Source organism: Paramisgurnus dabryanus, chromosome 7, assembly GCF_030506205.2.
Source record: "Paramisgurnus dabryanus chromosome 7, PD_genome_1.1, whole genome shotgun sequence".
Lineage (NCBI taxonomy): Eukaryota > Metazoa > Chordata > Actinopteri > Cypriniformes > Cobitidae > Paramisgurnus > Paramisgurnus dabryanus.
In genome coordinates, this window is record NC_133343.1 from 39,299,182 (window position 1) to 39,319,165 (window position 19,984).

The 19,984-nt window shown below is 39.4% G+C and overlaps 3 long non-coding RNA genes across 6 annotated transcripts in view; 1 reads left to right on the forward strand and 2 right to left on the reverse strand.

Moving 5' to 3' along the window:
* The first annotated feature begins 11,519 nt into the window (after positions 1–11,519).
* Positions 11,520–13,198, forward strand: LOC141282420 (uncharacterized). Its single transcript, XR_012337068.1, has 3 exons — positions 11,520–12,032; positions 12,599–12,735; positions 13,059–13,198. It is a non-coding gene; the product is annotated as an uncharacterized lncRNA (long non-coding RNA).
* Positions 13,146–19,984, reverse strand: part of LOC135734359 (uncharacterized) — a 32,264-nt gene continuing 25,425 nt past the window's right edge. The window contains exons 2-5 of the long non-coding RNA XR_010527297.2: positions 13,782–13,875; positions 13,550–13,683; positions 13,364–13,467; positions 13,146–13,253 (exon numbers count right to left, since the gene is read on the reverse strand). This is a non-coding gene — a long non-coding RNA (uncharacterized lncRNA). The remainder of the gene's footprint in view (positions 13,254–13,363; positions 13,468–13,549; positions 13,684–13,781; positions 13,876–19,984) is intronic.
* Positions 14,157–19,984, reverse strand: part of LOC135734420 (uncharacterized) — a 29,722-nt gene continuing 23,894 nt past the window's right edge. For 2 of the 4 annotated variants that reach the window (XR_010527326.2, XR_012336997.1), the window contains 3 exons: positions 19,211–19,268; positions 17,741–17,852; positions 14,157–16,868 (listed from right to left, as the gene is read on the reverse strand). This is a non-coding gene — a long non-coding RNA (uncharacterized lncRNA). Of the gene's footprint in view, positions 16,869–17,088; positions 17,281–17,740; positions 17,853–19,210; positions 19,269–19,984 lie in introns of all 4 variants that reach the window. The other 2 variants (XR_012336996.1, XR_010527327.2) reach the window with 2 other exon arrangements.

Here is a 19,984-nt window from a genome sequence, read left to right on the forward strand (position 1 = left end):
AGTAGTATTTGATAAAAAAAAATGATAAAAAAAAACGGACTTCAAAATAATCCGACGGGCCAGAAAATATTGCTGGCGGGCCACTTTTGGCCCATGGGCCGCCTGTTGCCGACCCCTGCTTTACTGTGTGGACCCGATAACGTTTAGACTTTTTGCTGTATAACCTTCTTTGTCTGAAAGACAACAAATCTAACATTAGTTGCCAGTTGCAACATACTGTGTTTTTCGATTCAGCAAAATTCGGCACCCCATTCTCACTCTTAACTCTTTCACCGCCAGCAGTTTTTAAAAAAGTTGCCAGCCAGCACCAGCGTTTGTCATGATTTTCACAAAAGTTTAATGCCTTATAGAAAATGTTCTTGTTCAAATATATAAACATACAATAATGAAAGAACCAAATGAAATAACAGACCCTCTGCTTTCAAACAAAAAAAACTGTTTCATCCTACCTTCAGTAGTTCTTTTGTAATCAGTTTTTGAATATGGGTAGGTTTCTGCAAAAACACCACATTTTGAGCAAAAAGCAGAGATAATTCCATTTTTGTGACGGACTTTTCATAGAGATCCCATTCAGAGCGATCTTTAAAACAGACACGGACATGCAGCAGCTTGCCATAGGGCAATACTTCCGGTTTTAAAAAGTTGCGGAAGGGCGCCACCTAGTGGATAATAGCGGTATTGCAAAAAGTCGGAAATACTCGTCATTGGCGGGGAAGCATTTTCTCTTGATTGACGAGATATCTCGTCAATGGCGGGGAAAGAGTTAATATAATTTTCCTGTGAACTAAAAATTTCCCAGGCAACCAAACCGAAAAAAAAAAGTTTCATGAATGACTTACGAGACTTCGCCTCTCTGGTGTGGTTGTGGTGGTTGTAGTCCAGTGCAGCGAGGAGGGTCCTTGCTTCATAGACTGGAGGGGAGAAGGCAAACCGCTTGCTAACATACATCAACAGATGATTCTGAAAGGCCTCAAGTTCAGAAGTTGACCTGTATTTTAAAGAAATCACAAAACAATATTACTTTATTTGAAATATACTAGTCAACATTTGAAGTGGATCAAAACCTTTCATAAAAGTTGTCTTACAATATTGGACAATATGCGTTCTTGTCTTAGGACACCTTTGATAAACTTTTTTGATCCACTTCGAATGTTGACTAGTGTATTACGCACACAATACCTATCATGTAAAAGCATGATATTGATTATGTAACGAATATTGATGTATATTGATGAACTAAATTTTAGAAACTTCTCTACATCCTTCAGCCATCGTCTGTTGAGCACGATTTGTGAGAGTGCTTCATGTGCTGCAGAACGAGACAGCATGCAGTCTTTGGAACTGCTCACCGCATCCAGTGGCTGATGTTGACATTTACCAAGGGCCCATTCATGCACACCACAGACATGGTGAAGAACCCCTCGCCACATACCCTAAAATAAAATAAACATTTTGAGTATAATTACAAATGCTGTGTGATACCCATGAACATTCACCACCTACAGGAGCTAGCAAAACCAAAAATGATTCACAATGTCCTTCTTCCAGACAAGTATGGCTGACTGACCAGATACCATCCCAGCCTGTGAACAAACATCAAAAGAAAAACTATAAGCAATTTCATTACCCTAGAAAATGTACCAAACTTATTTTATGTAAAACTTGTTTTCACTTTTACTGCATGAAGTTTCTTGTTCAGATTTTTCGCTGCGTGCCAAATGTCCAAGGAATGTATTATACCACGACCCTTGTATCTCCCTTTCTCCGGGTCTGCAAATAAAAACATACGCAGACACACAATCACACACCAAGTCCTCCAATTCTTATCTCAACATTCATGGTTCCCTTTCAATACGGTTCACTTCGCATTGCGTCAGTTAGCTGACGCTATGGGGGGGAAACTCCTGTTTACTCCGTGACTGAAGCCTATTGGTTAACGTCTGTACAAAGTACAGACCAATGACGTTTGAACCTGCGCGCGGGAGGAACACGTCCTTATATAAGCACGGTTCAATCGTCAGGAGCTCATTATTTTCTCCTTCAGCGCGAACCTCTCGCTGCTTCGAAGAAAAAGAAGAAGCCTTACCTCGCCGTTGAGAAAAGCCCTGCAGCGGAGTCCAGGCCTACCGTCTTCCCCTGCCGTTTTCCGGCTGAGAACCGAAGATAGCAGAGTCCAGGTCTAGCGTCTTCCCCTGCCGCTTTCCGGCCGAGAACCGAAGATAGCCTTCGCTTGCCGTGGTACGAGCCCTGTGCAGCGGACACATGCCTGACGAGGTCTCCCCTGCGGCCGCCCGGTAAGATCAATATTTTTAATATAAAGCTATAAGCTAAAAGAGCAGGCGCTGTTGTAATAGCGTCCAGCACAGCGGCTCGGTGAGCCTCTCTGCTATGAATTTCCTCCGAGCGCGTTACCGGTCTGGCACCTCCCACGCCGGGACCGCGCTTATGCTTTGGTTGTCTTATCCATGTTTCGTGCTCCCCCTGCTGTTCCTCTCTCGCCGGGATGAACACACGGCGAGCCATGAGACTAGATGGATGCATAGACAAGCACACACGGACTAACCTCCCGTGTTCTGTCACACCGCAACCGTTCATGCTTACAGAGTCCCTTCGCTCCTCTTACATTCAGTGGCGAGATCTCTGGCACATATATTAATCCCCCGAGTGCATCGGGTGATACTGTTCATACGACGCATGGCTGTTCTGTCTGTGTTGCTGCTCCCCTCTGCCGTTCCTCTCTTGTTGAGATGAACAAGCGGGGAACCGTAGAACTGGATGCATACGACAAGCAAACACGGGCGGTCTGCCCCTGTTCTCTGTCATAGCACAGCCACTCGTGCTCCACGCTCGCGGAGTCCCTCGCTCCTTTCCCCACAGTGGTGAGGTCTCTTAACGGCTTAGTTAGCACGCGGTATTACGGCTCGCTGCCTCTAAATGCAGCTGTCTAGTGTTCAACGATTACAGAGCTTCATGCCCCTCCCCTCTTGGAGCGGCGCAATCTCATTCGTCTGCTCGATAGGCGGACACGCCTCTATTGGAGCGCTAAAACACTTATTATAAAGCTTTACTGGCCTGAGCCGGTCTCACTTCGGATAGCTTACTGTTCGTCTGCCCGGTCATTTCTCTCTGGTTTAGACGGAATCAGAGGCAGAACGAATTTGTTTATAATATACTGAGGCCCGAATACCTCCCTTTATTCAGTCCCGTCCTATATCAGTGCGCTGAATATTGGTACATTCTTATATACCCTGTTTTTCTGTCCTTTTAATAAACGGCAAAACTGCGGGCCTCACGGCAGACTTCCTCTCTGCGATGGGTTCAGTCTGACATTAAACCACCTAGACATAGCTCTGCTCCGTGAGCCGTTCGGTCACCGTCACTACTGAGGCTTGTGCACCTGAACGGCTGAGCTCTGGTCTCCGCAGCACAGCTGCATCAACAGAGAACGAAACTGTCTGGGAGAAAAGGGGTAATGTCGCGCCTAGGCTGGACTGCCCTGAAATGTTTTCTGTGTGCTGTTTATCCAAACAAACTGTGTAATACTGTCGGTTATGCGACCTCACTATAGTGGCGAACGGTATTTAATTCCTCTAAAAGAGTAATTTCCGTGCTTACTATACTGTGTATTGACACCCACGGTTGTACGGTATCTCTAAACACTTTATCGCCTTACTGACAAGCAATCAGTAATCCGCACACACGGCCCGCTGTCCATAATTCTATCGACGCTTGCCGAAAAAACCCTGGTTTGGCCATATACTGTGTATTGACACCCCACGACTGTAGGGTGTCTGTAACACCTTTCTGCCAAATTCGCTCGCAGCCCACCTCAGTTTCTCCGCTACGATGCTGATAGCGCAAACGAGCACGGTCTTACGGCTGTTATTCTCACTTCCTAGAGAGACGACAGCCTCAGACTTTTGCATGGCTCCAAGCGTTTGAATCGCGCCCTCTCCGGACGGCCACTCAAAGGCTTACAGCCAAGCGGTTTATGACGTTTTTCGGCCATATAGCTGATTTATATTAGCGGATCCGAAGACGCTCACACCTCCGCTCCAATACTCGGAGATATTAAGGGTAATATCAACCTCAAGTGAGCTTGCTACCCACAATAAGTTTCAAAGCTTAAAGCGCGCGCACAGTCAGACGCGCGCGGCATCTCGTTTAAGACGGGCACACGTACCCCTCTAACGAGCCTCAGAAAGCTGAATATCGTGGCATTCTGTTCATAAGTCCACTTCAGTTTGACTAAGCAAAGGTCCCGCCCCGAGCTGACGGCCGGGAAGCTTGCTTAAGTTACACACGGCTGCATGAAGTGCTGTCATTTCGAGCTAGCCCAGCATCTGCTGTGGGTTGAACACGCTTTACGACGGCAATCAGCCTTCGGCGCGTGGAACGCCGTTTGTCTCATATAAATCACCTTGTACTGTGAATACGGTACATTAAGAGGATGATTTAGCACTGCAGCACTCTCGACCGTGTTATTGTGATAATGCGGTCGGGCAATCTACGGTGGTTTCATTATTTACCGAACCAGACTGAGATCTCGCCCCTGAACAAGCTGACGAGTCATCTCCTTTATAAACTCATTGCATCGCTTTATAAGCTATGTTCAATCAGAGTGATACGCATCTCATGCTTAAACTACCAATATTAACCCATTACGATGGGCGTGCGGAGATGGCATGCGTGGGACACGACCTACATTACGTGCCTTATGACACATTGACACAAGCTGCTAGGACCCCTTTCACGAGGCGTCCTTATGCAAAGTCTGATCCATTCTGTCTAGTGACATTTGAAAGTCAAAACCCCCCGCGAATCGTGGGTGGAACACTTTTCTCCTCACTACAGAGGCACGGCGGCTCTCTCCCCTACCTATATCTATGTGGCCGTGATAACAGCGAACCACGCTTTTACGACCGACCATTCATTTAATTCACAAGCCTGTCATCTCTCAGATGCGGACGGCGGCGGTAACAGCGAACCATGCTTTTACGGCTGGCCATTCACTTTATTCATAAGCCTGTCATTTCTCAGATGCGGACGGTGCCCGAGGCACAGCGCTCTGGAACTGTCCAAGGTCCTGTATGACACTTACGTCTGACGTACATCAGACATTCAGCTGTTCATCTGCGTCACAGATCACTCACTAGAGCACCTGTCAATACAGGCTATTTATGGATCGTTGACGTTATCACCTCCCGTGACAATTATGCTCACTTGTCTTAGAGCATGGGCATGGTCTTAGAGGTTTCTCATTTGACAATTGTGACACGGCCGGCTGGTCCCCGCCGTCCACGTTGTCAGTTTACAGCTTCGACATCCCTGCTTCGCGCACGATTGAGGTTTGTTGCATTAAAGGTGCGCCCATTAGCTCACCTGTATGCACGATATGGTTTTTAATTATATGCGTCCACCGTGCACTTAGAGAAGCTCACATGTACACGCTATAACATTTTGGTATACAATAAGATGCGCTTGGGAAAGCTCACCTGTATACACAGCTGTGTTATGCTTTGTGACACATACATTGTTGTTCATCTGTGTACGTTCATGGTGCGTTGGGTGCCCATCAATCATATCTGTACACATTCACGGCGCGTTCTGTGCACTGATTTATCTATACGCATTCACGGTGCACTGAAGAGTTCACCCGTGTGCGCACAATTTATTATCAGAACACATGACGGCGCGCTCGAGAATCTTGCCGGCCTGTGCATTATAACACTCTGATTCATCTATATGCATTCACGATGTATTCAAGTGTTCACCTGTGCCCGTGCAATTTATAATCAATACACATTTACGGCGCGCTTGGAAAGCTCACCGATCTGTGCACTATAATACTACCTATATGCATCCCGATGCGCTCGAGGGTGCACCTGGGTTCACACTATTGTGGTATCTGTATAATCCCACGCTACGAACCGTTCTGCCGCATATTATAGTCAGATCGGCCGTTCGTGAGCTTCGCAGATCACTCACTACGTATGTCTGTTGCTAACAGTGGTTATTTAGATGGATCGTTGAAACCATCGCACTGGCTCACGCCCCTCTATGAGCTATGTCCTATATAGAGCCCACTCTGTGCGAGTTTGGCTTCTTCATGAACTTGGTCTACAGGGGTATCTATATCTATATTTGATATCTGCTACGCGGCCGGCTGGTCTTCGCCGTCTACGTTGTCAGATTGTACAGCTTAGACGTCCCTGCCCTACGAGCGCAGGTTCTCTCGGCTCAATCATGCACGCTCATGCGTTTTATGTGTACACCACGGTGCGCTCAGCGAGCTCACCAACGTGACTCTGAATTTACTTATCTCGCACAGCCGCGGCGCGCTCGGTACCTCGCCGTCTTGTGCTATGTTATGTGCCCCCGGTGCGTTTAAAACCCCACCGTGTGCGCGTCAACAATTTATATGGTGCTTACACATTTGCTTTTAAAGCTGTGAATATGCCGGGTATAGGGCCACACGCAGTGTCTCTCCGGTAAGGCACTTCAGTACGTTGTGTATGCACGGCGTGATGGGATTACGTTTCCCCATAGCGTCAGCTAACTGACGCAATGCGAAGTGAACCGTATTGAAAGGGAACGCTTAGGTTACTCACGTAACCCCGGTTCCCTGAAATAACGGGAACGAAGCATTGCGTCTCTTGCCGTGCTACAAACGTCTACGCAGCGAGTGTTGTTCGGCTGCGCGCTTCAGTCGAATAATAATGAGCTCCTGACGATTGAACCGCGCTTATATAAGGACGCGTTCCTCCCGCGCGCGGGTTCAAACGTCATTGGTCTGTACTTTGTACAGACGTTAACCAATAGGCTTCAGTCACGGAGTAAACAGGTGTTTCCCCCCCATAGCGTCAGCTAACTGACGCAATGCTTCGTTCCCGTTATTTCAGGGAACCGGGGTTACGTGAGTAACCTAAGCGTTCTCTTAAAGTGAAGCTGGCTTTGTTACAAATCAATATAAAGCTATTAAAACAGTCTTGAAAAATAAGCAGCATCTACCAGAACTGAATGAGCTTTTAAAACAACAAAAGATCGTCTGTACCATTTAAAATAGCAGAGAGACACTTGCTAGCTGCTAACATTTCAAACACACGAGTTACTGTTGTTTTGTTTGTTTTAAGCAAATAACGTCTCATCTTGGCTTTTAACAGCCCGGTTTGAATGTTACTTCGCGTATTTTTAACCTCATGTTTACCGCTGTGTACCACGTATAACCTTAATGTTTTACTGTTTGTGCTTTAAATTCAAACAGTTCTAGTATAAAGACAAAAACGAATCATAGTAAATAACATAATATGAACAAATAGGCAACCGATCAGCGCGATGCAGACAAATGAATTAAATCAAACTTACCTTACTGTTAATGAGCAAACAAACAAAGACACAGAGTAATCCAGGCAGTAACGGTTCGCGATTTTGAATGTTCCCGTCAAGCCCATAGGTTGAGCAGTCGCACCTGAAGGGTGGGGGCAGATGAGTGGGTGCAGGTGCATTCTGGTAAATGTAGTCCTTTTCTTTAATATACTTTTTTATAATCCGCTTTTTCACACTATGCATTGTTCTTTATACTTGATTATTAATAAAAAATAAAAAATATTTTTATAAAGTTTATTACGTTTACAAAACATGTTTAGTTGACAAACATGTTAACAGTTATTTGGAATGATGCTCAGATTTTCCTAAATATAAAATCTTTGTGAATCAGCACCTTCTTGATGAAATACAATACTCTTTAAACATGCCTCAGGAATTATCTCTGGGTTTAGTGGATTAACTGCTCATCATTGGAAACATTGAACGTATACCTAAATGAATTCTTACTTAAATATAAGTAAATATAAACTAATGCTGAGTTAAGACATGTAACTTACTGAACTTACTTAACTACAACATGAACTCAAATTAATTTACTGTAAATGACTGCATTAACTAACAATGAAAAACATGTCGTAGTTAATGATGACTCTTCAATAGTTTATGATTAGGATATGCTGTAACTCAGCATTAGTTCATGTTAAAGTAAAAATACATGTATGTCTTTTTTCACTGTGATATATGGACCCTTATTATATTATAAAGTCCCCATCTCTTTTGTTTAAATTGATTGATTGAAGACAAACATTATAATATGTGGTCTGACTTTGTGCAAGCATGCATTATCATATGCTAAAAGTTACCTCCTCAGATAGACTAGAACATTCATTGGTGCCCGAACATTTTCCTTACAAGGGCCAAACCTGACTGAGGGCCGTGGGCCAAAAGTAAATGTTGTTGTGTTATATTAAAATTAAAGTTGCCATGATAACCCCTAATTTATAATTTTCTAATATTTTAAAAATAAATAAGCAAACATTACTCTGTTTATGCATAACTAATGCAGTTTTATTTTCCAAGGCTTTTGTAGAAAAAAGAAATAGTTTTGCCAATCAATTTTAAATATCCTTTTCTCTTTGTGCCACTGCCGCAACCTCTTCATTTTTAGCCTATAGTACCCGAGTTCATTAGGTTTCGTGATGCATTTTATACACCTTCAAGTATGCATGAAACATAAAAAAATTAAAGGTCTTTTGTTGGCCAACTTTGGGCACCTCTGGACTAGAAGTACAGTAGCTGACAGGTATCTGCAGATATCTTTACCCGAGTTTGTCAGTCTGTTTCACCCAACATGTTTTGCATCCACATGTGAAAGACTGTCTTTTAGATTATGGACCTGTCTATTGATATTTTTGTTTCTATTTTAAAAGATTTAATGAAATGTTAGGGTAGAATTATAATAACAATAGAAACCGTGAACTTCAAATCATGAGACATCAGCAAAAATAAGCAGCTTTACATTTCACTGACTAATTTATCAACATCCTAGCTAGCAAAAATGAGTTACATGATGTCATTTGAACGGCTTCTTTTAAACGATGTATGCAGCATTGAGAGATACGTGCACAATATTCTGACCTAGGGCATTTGTTGCATTTCTCTTGAGTCAGAGACATAATTTTCACACATTAAAATGGTAATTGTGTCCATTGAATTTTAGTTATTTTGAATGATGCTTAGTGTCTTAAATAGACTAATTAAATTATATTAATAATAAACATATTTAGAAAATACAGTTTTTATGTACCACAATACTGTATGTGCTGTCTTAAAGAGACATGGTTAACCCCCCACCCCACCCCACTCAGCTCTGAAAACAAAGAAGACACCTCTACCTGTGGGTCATTAACATATAAAAAGCCGTTCACACCTCACACCCACCGCTCCTCACAACCAGCTGTAAGGATTCCTGGAAACTTCCACCAGTTCCTTTATACATCCACAAACGTAAGGTTTCTGGATGTTTCACGAGTTTACTTTGGTGTATTACCTTTCCAAGCACTCTGCCTCAAAAATCTGGCAAACCTAAAGTTTAGCAGGGATTTCCCATTCCGTATTTGTCCATATACAGCTCTTTTCATGCAGTGTGCAAGGCCGTGGTTTCGGTTGGATTAGCTTGGAATGTACAGCTGGTATTGGTCAAGATAAGAGCGAGGCCTAAGGGGGAAAAGCAAACAGACATCCATGTTATTAACCAATGTTTTAATATTTACAGGATAAAATATGCAATGTATTTCTTACTTAATCAGTATTAATTATTGAATAATAGATGTAATAAATATAAGATGTTGTCTTTGATAAATGTGTATTAACCAATGAAATAAAGGTTGCATACAGAATAACCTAATGGGGGCATGGCAGCTCTACCTTGAAGAACAGAATATCTTTTGTTTGTTCTTGTGTGTGTGTGTGTGTGTGTGTGTGTGTGTGTGTGTGTGTGTGTGTGTGTGTGTGTGTCATTTCTTCCCTAACAGATAGAAACTGGGTGGGGTAATGGAGTCAGATAAACAGAAAGACCAGTTGGAGAGGAGATTTTCTGAAGAAAGATCGACGTCACATATTTTATAAATATGCATGTTATTTCCGGAGCTGGTGGTTAGTCGCTTGCCGATTGTGGCCTTGAGACTACCCAGCGCGCTGTAAAACTTTTTCATATCTGATCAATAAATAGTTTAATTTTAATACTGTGCCTTTCCTTTAAATATGAACATGCAATGGACGCCTTAAAGTCCAACACAAGACATTCAAAAACATGTCGCAAGAAAAATACAGTATGTCGTTTTAATTTCCCAAGACCTCCATCTAGCTGTACCTTTATCACAAGAGCATCTAATGCAAATGAGTTTAAAGGTAATGATGAAGATGAGACAGCAAGTGCAATTATAAAAAAAGTCAAAACTGCATTAAACTCTGATGTTAATTTTGATTCAGTTGATGCATTTTTGGGTATTGATCAGGCTGTGTTTGAGAAAGCATACAACAAATTTTCTAAAAAGAAAAGTATTGTCCTGAAAAGAAATCCAAAAGATGTTTGGGTAAACCAGTACAATAGAGATTTACTGTGTGCTTGGCAAGGGAATATGGATATTCAGTATGTCACAGACGCTTTTTCTGTAGTGGTTTATATATTAAGTTACATCACAAAAGCTGAGCAAGAAATGGGATTGTTACTTCAACGTGCACAAAATGAGGCTATAAATGGAAATCTTGAAGCAAAAGCATCTTTAAAACAATTGGGAAGTTTGTATTTGCACAATCGGGAGCTTTCCGCGCAAGAAGCCGTGTACAGACTGACAGGCATGCATTTAAAGAGTAACTAAACCCCTGGTCAGAGCCTGACTCCACCCACTGAAATATTTGAAAAATGCAAGAAAAGTGGGCAGATCCCAACGGAGATAGAGGGGACGAACTAGCTCGTACCAAGTGTGTGGTGAGATCGTAACAAGGGCGTGGTGAGCTTGAACCTCCTTACGTCACGAGTTATTTCTTGGACCCAACATCCAATAGGAAAATTCAACTGCAGTAGCCACCGTTCAACCTGAAGAGGGCAGCACTCAGACGTTTTTACACCATATATTGTAGTATTGAAACACTTTATATCCAAATGTCAAAAAACTTACTAAAATCAATGAACAGCACTAATAAAGCATCATTCTTACAGATCATTAACTAAAAAAAGTTGGTTTAGGGTTTAGTTACTGTTTAAAGGAATGTTCACGTAAAATACAATTTATTCCAATAGGAATAAATCCAGTAAAGATGAGTTTGCCTTTACATGTGCTACAAAATAAAGTGGAGAACGACCAGTCTGATGATGAAAGCAGTTTTTGGATGACAAGTGTTGTTGACAGGTACAAGAACAGACCACAGAAAGAACCACTGATAAATCTTTGTCTTGCCAGTTTTTGTTCAGAGTACAGAGTTTTGACAAAGTCAGATGTGTCTTCACAAAAGAAACCAGCAGCAAGTGAAGTTATTAAACTTAAAAATAATTGTGGCTATGTGAAACCAAGAACACGAACTGAACCTGCAGTTGTGAGGTATCCAAGATTTTCATCAACAAATGATCCAGAAAAATATTATCATTCATTAGTGCAGCTTTTTCTACCACATTATGATGACTGTCAATTAAAGAGCACCAATTATGCTAATAAATTAGCACGTTAGCACGTTATTGTAATATCCCATAGTACATACATGTTATTAAAACTTGAACTAATGCACTGTGAGTCTTATAAATTGCTTACATACCTCACCGATTTCTGCATGTCTGGAAAACGCTCGGATTTAGTTCCTGTCTCCGCCTCCCAAAATGTCTAGTGTATTCGGATTGGTCAGATGACTACTCAACTGTTATTGGTCAACTGGGTTCGGCGTGTGTTTGAAAGGTTACGCCCCTGACTACGCGTGGGTTTTCCGGTTCTGACTGAGAGTCACAGGCAACGTAAACAAGCGCTATATTTCTCTATAAACGATGGTGTCTGTACTGTCTTACCACTTCAAGCTCGATCCAGAGAGTTCATACGGCCGTTATGATATAAACGATCTCCGTCAATGAACGCGATTGGATTTAACTTTTTTAGGTGTCCTTAGCTCTGCCAGAATGCTAAACGAAGACGAAAATGTGTTGCAAAGACATCCAAAAGGTAATTATAACGTACTACATTACTTTGCAAACTATATGGAAACACCAAATGTAGCACATAGAAAGTATTTTTTGAAATGATTATAAAACTATTTCACTTATTAACATTATTTTACTATAGTAAACTTTATTATAAAAGCCTGCTTACATACTATATTACTGTGCAAACTATATGGAAACACCAAATGTAGCACAAAGAAAGTATTTGTTGAAATGATTATAAAACTATTTCACTTATTAACATTATTTTACTATAGTAAACTTTATTATAAAAGACCGCTTACATACTATATTACTGTGCAAACTATATGGAAACACCAAATGTAGCACATAGAAAGTATTTGTTGAAATGATTATAAAACTATTTCACTTATTAACATTATTTTACTATAGTAAACTTTATTATAAAAGACTGTTACATACTATATTACTGTGCAAACTATATGGAAACACCAAATGTAGCACAAAGAAATTATTAATTGAAATGAATGTTCTACATTATTTCACTATGGTTAACTTTTTTATGAAAGACTGCTTACTTATAAGTGCTATGTTTTTACTTATTAGGTTTTAAGGAGAATGCAACATGTTCCAGGGCCTCTTACCTGCGTGATTCATCATCCAGGTTTTGCACAAATTGTCTAAATCCCTACACACAGAACATTTATTGTACCGACTATAAGCCTTTGAGGTGCAGGACTAGAGTAAGTTTTATTACATTTTTAAACCAATAACACTAAAGTATCATTATAGTAACAAAGTACCCAAAAGAACAAAAGATGCAACTTTAAAGAAAATATAATAGTCAGTCAAAAGTTTTATTTATTTATTACAAATATATATTTAAATGTTAAACAATATACAAATAAACATACTTTAGTAACCATATTGTGCTCTTGTTTTAAAAATTGTTCAATTCATTTCTTACAGCTATCTATTCAGATAAATGGCATATCAAAGCTTTATCAGCTGGTGCTATTTAAGACGACACTATAAGGTTATCATCCTGTCGTGTGTTGTTCTCCAGATGTGCTTGGAGCTTCCTGATCAGATCGGTCACAATTTTGGCTTTCGACGACCCCTGCACTGAAGATGGCATGCAATCACGTCCTCCTTTGAAGGTCTCTCAAACTGTGATGCCAGGTCCATTGGAATCGGGGTTTCCTTCAGCTTATCTTCAAATACCTCATCAAACACAAGCCTGATCACATCCTCCACATAACTGTAGAAATATTGCAGTCAATAAATCTTTTGTTTTGATCATTTATTTCCCTGCTTCATACATTAAGTTTTTAATTATGAATGTATTTGAAATAAAACATTACTGCTTACGGTATGTCACTTGTGTGTTTTGGTAACATAGCCTTGTACTTTCCCTCTCCTGCTTTTGTTACGGCTTGGTGACATTGTAATGGATGGCTGCAAGGTACAAATACCTGTAAAATATAAACAAGCAATTAATTTATTGTAAAAGTAAATACTACTTTATTTAACACAGTTACTAAAATACTTAAATACCTGCACAGCATTCCAATAAATGAGAAAATCTAATTTTTTTTGCTGCAAATCTGAAATCTCAGGCTACGGACGGCAAAGGCATCCACTGATGATGGTGATGGAAACATTGTGAAACGATGCTACTGCCTGGGTTCCTATTATTATGCAGAGAAAAAAAACTTTGTCATCATCAGTTATACATCTAAGACTGGTAGTGGTTTCACTAGCTAAATACATCATATGTGTTACACACCTTTGCTCCTCATATGCCAGTCAGACTCCTTGTACTGTGTGTAATGATGTTGCATGTTTGCATACAGTGTAGAAGGATGTGTCCAGCTGCGAATCTAGGATATAGACAAATAAAACAAACATGTATTCAGTCAAAAAGACATATCCCACCCAGCAAAATCTGATTGAAAAGACGTCGAAACGACGACTTCTCCAGACGTCTTTATGACGTGAAATTCTGGTTGAAAAGTGAAAGGTGAAAAGACGTCTTTTCATGGTCGTTGAAAAGACGTCTAGAAATCGACGTCTAGAAAAAGGCTAAATTTGGTTGAAAAGTGAAAGGCTAAAAGACGTCTTTTCATGGTCGTTGAAAAGACGTCTATAAATGGGCTAAATTTCTATATTATTTCCTATGTCTTTCCAAGGGTTTAACCTCGTTTCAAGAATGTATTATATAATATTAATTATACTATTATTATTATTAGGCTAATAATTATCTCAAAATAGGACAGCTAACAAAAAGGTAATACGAATTTATATGTCAAACACACATATGACATGAATATTTCATTAATTGGTTTATTGTTTTTTCAGCCATAATATATCCCTCACCTTGCATGGTTAAGATTCTTACCTTCATGATCAGTTATCCTTGTTGTCCCACTTTTTGACTGCATTTCTGACACAGAAAGCCTTTTGTGTTCTGCTATTTATACCAGAAACTGCCTTTCACATGCATATGATCTGAGATAGCCATACATACATGGAATTGTTTTAAAATTCAAATTACTATCACAAATTCAGATATCACAAATACAAAATACTGTGTGGAAAAATTTATTTAAATACAAATACGTGGGAAAAATGTGGGCATACTGCGGGAAAATTGTGGGACCACTGGGCATTCTATGGGCAAACTGTGAGCACATATCTGTGTCTTAAAACCCATAAAAGCTGTTCATTTCTTAAAGTACAAAATAAACTTGGCTGAATAATTAGTCTTGTTGAAAGTAGCAGTAACAAAAAAGACAAACTAAAAATGTTTAACATACATTTCTTTTACCCCTGGGTAGGGATGTGACCGAAGCCGAATACGTTATTCGGAAGGGCACGGATAATAGCTTCAAAACGAACAACGAATTCATCCGAATAACATAGAAAATATTCGGCCAGACATAATCACATGTTTACTGGAACAGCTCTAAATTATAAACACCTTAAAGCAAGAATAATATGTGTGTGAAGTGAATGAGTGCAATCTATAAAATGACATTTTCGGCGCAACCCTTATTTAGAAACGCGAGCTGTTTTGGAATTAGTTTAAAATCTTAAAAACGCTGCTAATATCAAACTTCTTTTAACCCAACTGTAAAAAAAATTCCGTTTTATTTAATTAGGACAGAAAACCTTGATAAAATGCTGCACTCTGATAATAAAATATTCGTTAATAACTCTGTATCTCTGTGGCACCGGTAGATGATATTTTAATTACTTCTAGTCGAAGCAAGCTTTATTGTCAATCTAGGCGAATATAAAATAAATAAGTAAATAGATAAAAATATGAAAATGTAACATTTTAAAAGCAAAATTTAAACTGAAGAATACTATGACATGAATTGCAATAAAAATTAAAGTAAGCAAATAACAACTGAAACATTTGAATTAAATATTTCTAATTACATTGTTGTTTTAAATCATGTTGCTGGTTTTGAACTAAGTCAAAACTGATTTTTAATAGAGCATACTGTTATTTAAAAATTTAAACAACTATCTGATTATATATTTATTTAGATGAAGATTAATAAGAAAGTTTTTTTTTAAACAATTCGTTATATTCGCGCAAACGCTATATGGACATAGATAAAAATGAGCTCAGCAAGTTTGTTCTAATGCTTATTATGCTTTCGTAAATTCTTATCATAACAGATGTTTTTGAACTATTCTGTGCATATACTGCGCCACTTGCGTGTCCCTGCGTTGCATTTCGGATCTGTCAGTCAGCGCGAGTTTGTCGATCTTAACAACTTTTTAACATAAATCAGTTCCCGAACTTTATCTCCCTTAATAACTCTTTAAGCATCAAGCAAGTCCTGCATTTTATTTTCAAATTCCTGCATGTTTTTAAACTGAAACCAAGATGTCAGACATGGATATGAGTAGTATTAGGTTATATTTCACTCTTTTAGAAAACTTACAAATAACGATCATTTTAGATGTTTAATTACTATATTTAAATCGCTAGACTAGGGATTAATGTAGGCTACTTATTTTTTTCTGAAAACATCGCACTCATTTAGAAAGAATGGGTCTCATGGAACTGTGCTGACAGGCACAATAAACATTTAAAGGTGATCTAGCCTACAGTGCTTTCAAGTTTGTTATTTTAATGCTACAGTACAATGATGCATAGCACAAGCTGTATGAGGCTTTAAAATGAGTTGTTTGCTTTCCATGAGTATTACTAACGAGAATCAAGTTATTTGTCTTTTTGATTAAAATTTTGTATTATTATTTTGAATAAATATTTACAGTTATTTAAGTTATAATAATAATAAAAAGCAAAAATGCATTTAAAATGCCATTTTAATGTAATATGAGTTGTCAACCCACCCACTTCCGGTTTAATCCAAATACAAATACAGATACAAATAATTTTGAGACTGTTACAGATACAAATACTGACTCCGCTGCACACCCCTACCCCTGTGTATAAAAATGTTAAAGGGGTACTTCACCCAAAAATGAAACTTATGACATCATTTACACACTCTCATGTTGTTACAAACCCGCATAAATTTCTTTGTTCTGATAAACAGGAAGGCAGATATTGTGAGAAATGTTTGTAACCAAACTGTTTGTGTAAATGACAGAATTTTCCTTTTTGGGTCAACTACCCTTTTAAGAAAATGTAGGAAATTTAGCTTGTGGATTGAATATTAAATTACTTTTATGTAACCACATAAAACCACATATTACTAAACAGAAAAAGCAGGTCCAAGAACAATATCTCCTCATGGGCACCAGTTGATATTTTCTCGTCCGATTCTTTCTTCATCCTGCTCTCGGTCACTCCAGGTGTGTTGTCCTGGTTGCTTTATGGTTACAGCATCTAAGTGAGAACATAAAAAAAAAATGTTAACATTAAAAACAGGGGTTGTCTTAACAAAAAGTAAAGCATGATCAATCCAATTAGGTACACTAATATTAAAAGGAATTTATATTTTATTTTACCTTTGTTATTTAGTCCCAATTATGTATTGCTATACTCCATTTAAATATTTAAAGCAATGCTTCAGACAGATTTTAAAATTACCCCGTGATGTACTCACACTCAGTAACTCGACATACACATGTTCAGACGAACACATTTGGAGTTATTTTAGTAAATGTCCTTGCTTTTCCGAGCTTAATATGGGAAAAAACATGGATCAGGGTACATTTTCCCAAAGAAGTGCAGCCTTTAAAGAAGTAATCCACACCGCTCCAAGGGGTTAATAAAGTTCTTCTGTGGGTAATCGATGCTATATAGTAAGAAAAGATAATGTTTTAAACTTTATAAACTATAATAACTAGTTTGCGGTAAACATTTGAATATGGATTACCTCTGTGAAGGATGAATGCACTTTATTGAGGTTTAAAGTCAGAAGTTGTTCCCTAATTTATGTTTTCTACCATTATAAACCTTGGAAGCGCAAGTAAAAAAGGGGCTATTTTCACTTGGTATTAAGATGTGCTGTTGTCGATCGGATCACAAGTGGACGATGCTAAAGACATGTGTAAACGATGTTCAAAACATCTTGAGGTTGTCCACTTTTGACCACAGTCAGAGGTAGTTGAAAACACTTTTAATCGGATTGCTTATGTAGTGTAAGCGTGCATGTGGTAGAATGTGTTCCAACACCCACAAGAGAATATCAAAGAAATATCAAAGAAAGCTTTTACATATAAATGTACAAAACACTGTGCCGCATGTTTACTTACAAGCAGCGGACTCTGGCATAATATTAGCTGCGTCCATTTAAATCCCGTCATTACTCCTGCTCATGTTTAATGACAGCAGAAGGAATCGCCCACAGTCTCCACAAACCATCCCCTAAAAGTATTCAGAACAGAAGAGGTTGAAAGGGGACAAAACTGACGGATTTAAATACCAGGTGTAACAGAATGTGTCCTTCTCATCCGCTTATGATCCGATCGACAAAAAAAACACACACATCTTAAAGACACACTATGCAGTTATTTTACCTTAATGTAACAACTTCAAAGTTATTTCGGTGGTAAACAAAGTCATAGTAGGGCGAATCATCCTCCTGTTGAAGCTCTGGAAGGACGCCGCTACCAAAACCAGCAATGCAAGCTTGAGAGAACCGCCCCTGACAAATCTCGCGAGATCACGACTTGCTTTACGGCAACGACGTCACACACGTTAGGCTTGTTCGACGTTGTGTGGCGCTACAAGAACCGACCGCTGAATGACGTCAAAGTACCGCGAGAATGATCCGAGACGGCACTTTGACGTCATCCGGCTGTCGGTTCTTGCAGCGCCGCATAAAGTTGATCAAGCCTATGACAACAACTGCACGCGCGAATTTGAGACGTGAGGCTAAACAATTTAAAAGTTTAGAAAGCGCGTTCGGAAGAGAGTTGGAAAAGGAAAAGAGAATCTGACCGCGTTAGTAACCGGACAAGAGTCCCACTCGGTCAGGTTTTTACTCGTTGGCGTGAGCTAAAAGACAGCAGATGGGATGCTGATTTGGCGATCTTGTTGATGGACTAGTAAGTAAATCTCTTATTTGTAAACTTGTTTGCGGTCTATGTTGTATGTTGTTGCGCTTGTAGTATGTAGATTATCATGACAACAGTTGTCAATATCTCACATAATTATCAGGACATAAATAAGCCTAGAGGTTGTAAATAGTGTGAACATGCACAATTTGCAAACTATTATGATAGATAGCAATAATCATGTATAGTGACAATATAGCGAACAATGTTATGAAATAATGCAACGTACACAATTAACTTTGTTACAACATTTTGTAATGTTTACTTGTGATTTAGCTGCAATCATGTAAAAACGTTACAAGCTAGCAAACGCAGTACTTTATTATTATATGCACTCTACACTTGGAATAAACTTCTTATTATCCTATTACCATCATCTGTAGTTTAGTAGACTATGCAGTAGCCTAATATTTGTATGAAATTGTGAAACATTACCTGGTCATTACCTTTGGAGTGCTAGAGTGGAAAATTACGACAGTTGCAAATATTCTCCAGCGACTCTAGGGGTCGCTGTTTGACAAAAACGCCGAAATGCATAGAGCGGCTTTAATACCAAGTTTAAACAGCCCCAAAAACACAATCACTTCACCAAAGTGTGTCATTCTGCTTATAAAAGAAATGTGCATGCAGTGAGCAAAGACGTTTCTCATGATGATGACGACTCACCTTTATGGATTCAGTCTTGCATAAGCCATGTGACATGGAACATTAATTTGCAGAAATACTGATAGGAAAGGAAAGAAACTGAAGTTAGTTTTAAGTTGGACTACTGTTCCCATATTTATCAAGCTTCTGAAAGTGCCATTTTTGTCTTAAGTACTAAGAATTCATGAAATATACTCCTACTTTCAATCTTAAGTATAAAAGCAAGTTGTCAAATTTCTTAAAGCTAAGAATCACTCTTAGGGGCCAATCACACCAAACGCATTTATGGCAGTTGCAGGCGCCTTTTTTAATTATATTCTATGGGCAGGGAGTATTTGCGCACTGTTTATGCGCGCCGAACGCCTTGCGTTTTTTGTCACCAGCCGCAGCACACGCTTTTGAAGCAGCGCTGAGAGCGGAAAAGCAGCCGACGTCATTCGCATCTTTCTATTGTCCAATCGAATGGGGGGAGAGGCGGGCCTTACGGTGTGGTGAGGGAATTCTACAGTTGCTTTGAAGAACCGGACTCCACTCGCTCACTCTACTACTTGTTTGTGCACCTCTCACCCTCAAACAAGGTCAGAGCAAGCGTCCTCTTTATAAAGTTTCTGCTAATATGACAGTTTATAGCAAAATAATATCACGCTTCAATATTTGATTGACAAGACAGCTGACTCGTTGGTGGCTAGCAATATGAAAAGTCGCGTCACACTGCTCTTTTTTTAAAAAGCGTTTGGTGTGATTATTTGAGAAAAATAAAACTGAATTCGGGACAAAAATTTAATGGATTTCACA